The following is a 2593-nucleotide window of genomic DNA, read 5'->3' on the forward strand; positions in this document are numbered from 1 at the left end:
ACAATTTATAGTCTTCGAATGTATCTGTGTTGGAGACAAGGAAAAAATGTTATGAAATTGTTATTCGCATAAATATTTGCATACCTTAAATTGGTAGGAAACAGGTCGACGATCATACGGAAGATAATACTCATGCATATAGAAGTTAACGCTTCAAAAATGCAAGAAAGTATAAGATTTTGTGTCGATGATCTTATAAAGAAAAAGTCGATGGTTACTATAGTACAAATTACTAAAGCAGAAAAAATGTTTCTTATTAATTGAATATACATATGAGAGAAGTAATGATGCAATAAAGTGTAAAAAGAATATTTACTTAAATAAATTTTGTAACCCGTGTATTTAACGGTCAGCGGGAGAATAATACTAAGTGGTACACAAGCTAGTCCTAAGAGTAGTGTATGGGAAAAGACATTATCGTGAATACTATTTTCACAGTCGTATATATCACGTTCTAATATCTGAAATATAAAATAGAGATGTTTAATTTTTTTTCAGCTAGAAGTACGGAATTTTTTATGTCTATTTTCTTTATATGCATTCATTTCATTCATATCATTTGCATTTATTTACCAATGTTTTATTGCTTCCAAATTGATTTATTTTCGAAATCTTGCAATCTTGTTAACGCTTTCTTCTAGATACATTATTTCATATTTGGCGAATCTTTGAAACAATTCCGGAAAGCAAAGCGTCAATGTGCAGTATGAGGCCGTAATATAGTAATACAGTAATACGTAACATTATTATTGGATTGGTTAATAAGTATTTTTGCATTTTTACTTCAATCAGATAAATGAAACTAATCGATTCGAGGAAAACTTTTTTACATATTAAATGGATAATTTTCAATCGCGAATATTCCTAGCGTGACAATGATCGTTTTAATCTAATTGAAAGGAACAATCAAATGTTTTGGAAAAGTTAAATAAATGGAAGATTACTCATCCAAACCCATCAAGGAATTTAAATAATAATAAGAATTCGCAGCTTGGAATGATGGCTGAGAAAAAATCGGACATTGAAGAAACAGTGAAGGCGTCCAAGTACTTATTCTATCCCCGTTGTAACAATTCCGAAAGTAACAGCCGCAAGTCATTTCTGTATATGCACATATTATCATTTGTCCATAAGACTTCTTCTTGTGCGCATTTTGTTAACAACACAGTGTTCATATTTATATTTTCTTTTTTATTTCTTTGATTTTTAAATAAGTTAATAATAATTTAATCAACGAGAATTGAAATATAATTTCAAAATAGAATGTTTTAAAAATAGAATGCGACCAAATTAATTCTGAAGTAAAAATAAATTTTGTAGAATCAATGTTGTGACGATTATATGCTGTAATTTAAGCAAAAGGTTATAAAAGGCGAAATATTCATAAACTTTAATACAAAATATATGTAGGATTAGGAAAATATTTATATATGTATAAGTGTCGAAGAAATGCCGGGAATAGTATTTGTAAGATGAGTGTGAGCGAGATGTAAGGTATATGAACGCATGGCGACGTTAGGACTTTGAACGCGACTTTCGTAGATGCCTAGAAGATAGATATGTCTGAAGGGAAGCTATAATGAGCGAGCAAAGGAAAGAAATGATAAAAAATATAAAGGCTTAGGCATAAGTGCGGAGAAATCAAAATAATACAAAGTAGATCAGAGTAGGGTATGAGTAAAGAATACGGAAGAGTAGAGCAGAACAGAGCAAAGTAGAATAGAACAGAGTAGTCGAGTATTATCGAGTATTGAACGTCCAACGAATGTACAGACGAGAGAAAGTTTGTATATCTCGAGAGACAGTACAGAAAATATTAATATCTTTTATTGTAATAAAAGCATTTGTTGTTTTTGAAATACTGCGATCTAAACTCACCATCATACGTATATTTCATGTTATTATTAAATATATAAAAACTTTTATGTAACCATATTTTTACCACACAGTATAAACATAAATATCCTTCGACTACTCAGAAAGAAATTATTTTAAACCTGTTCTTTTCCGAAGTTTAAGAACTGTATTTTTATTACTTGTAACTACATGTAGTAAAAACACTATTAAAAAATGAATAAAATTGAATCGAACAAAATACATTCTCAAAGTGTACGAATACTTTTGTGGACCATTGTATGTGCATATGTATATGTGCATGTGTATATATGCAAACAAGAATGAAAACATTGAATAATTATTACCGATCAGAGATATTATATCGATCTTTTCTTTTTAAATCGTGTTCATATAAAAGAAAGAATAAGTCCGATGCTGTTATATACTGAGTGCTGTGGTTAGGTAGACCAGACTATAAAGAGCCATCATGAGATTGAATCTAGCAAAACTTGCAAATTGCAAGAGCAAGGACAGACAGTAATATGAGATATGCGATAAACAAAGAAATAACGTGACTACGATGAAACAATTATGTGATGTATTTATTTTTCGAATTTTCCCATTTTCGATTTATTATACGACTAACTTGTTTCGTTAAGGGTAAGTTGCACGTATTGTTCCAAATCTATCTCGCTAGACGCATCTGCAGTTAGAAAAATGTCCAAGTGAAATTTGCTGTGATTTCCAAGGAAGGTAT

The 2593-nt window shown here is 30.1% G+C and overlaps 1 long non-coding RNA gene across 1 annotated transcript in view; it reads right to left on the minus strand.

Moving 5' to 3' along the window:
* Positions 1–711, minus strand: part of LOC122634432 — a 973-nt gene extending 262 nt beyond the window's left edge. The window contains exons 1-3 of the long non-coding RNA XR_006328385.1: positions 574–711; positions 317–461; positions 85–232 (exon numbers count right to left, since the gene is read on the minus strand). This is a non-coding gene — a long non-coding RNA (uncharacterized LOC122634432). The remainder of the gene's footprint in view (positions 1–84; positions 233–316; positions 462–573) is intronic.
* Between the last annotated feature and the right edge of the window lie 1882 nt (positions 712–2593).

The sequence above is a fragment of the Vespula pensylvanica genome, chromosome 14 (genome assembly GCF_014466175.1).
Source record: "Vespula pensylvanica isolate Volc-1 chromosome 14, ASM1446617v1, whole genome shotgun sequence".
In the NCBI taxonomy this organism is placed as follows: Eukaryota; Metazoa; Arthropoda; class Insecta; order Hymenoptera; family Vespidae; genus Vespula; species Vespula pensylvanica.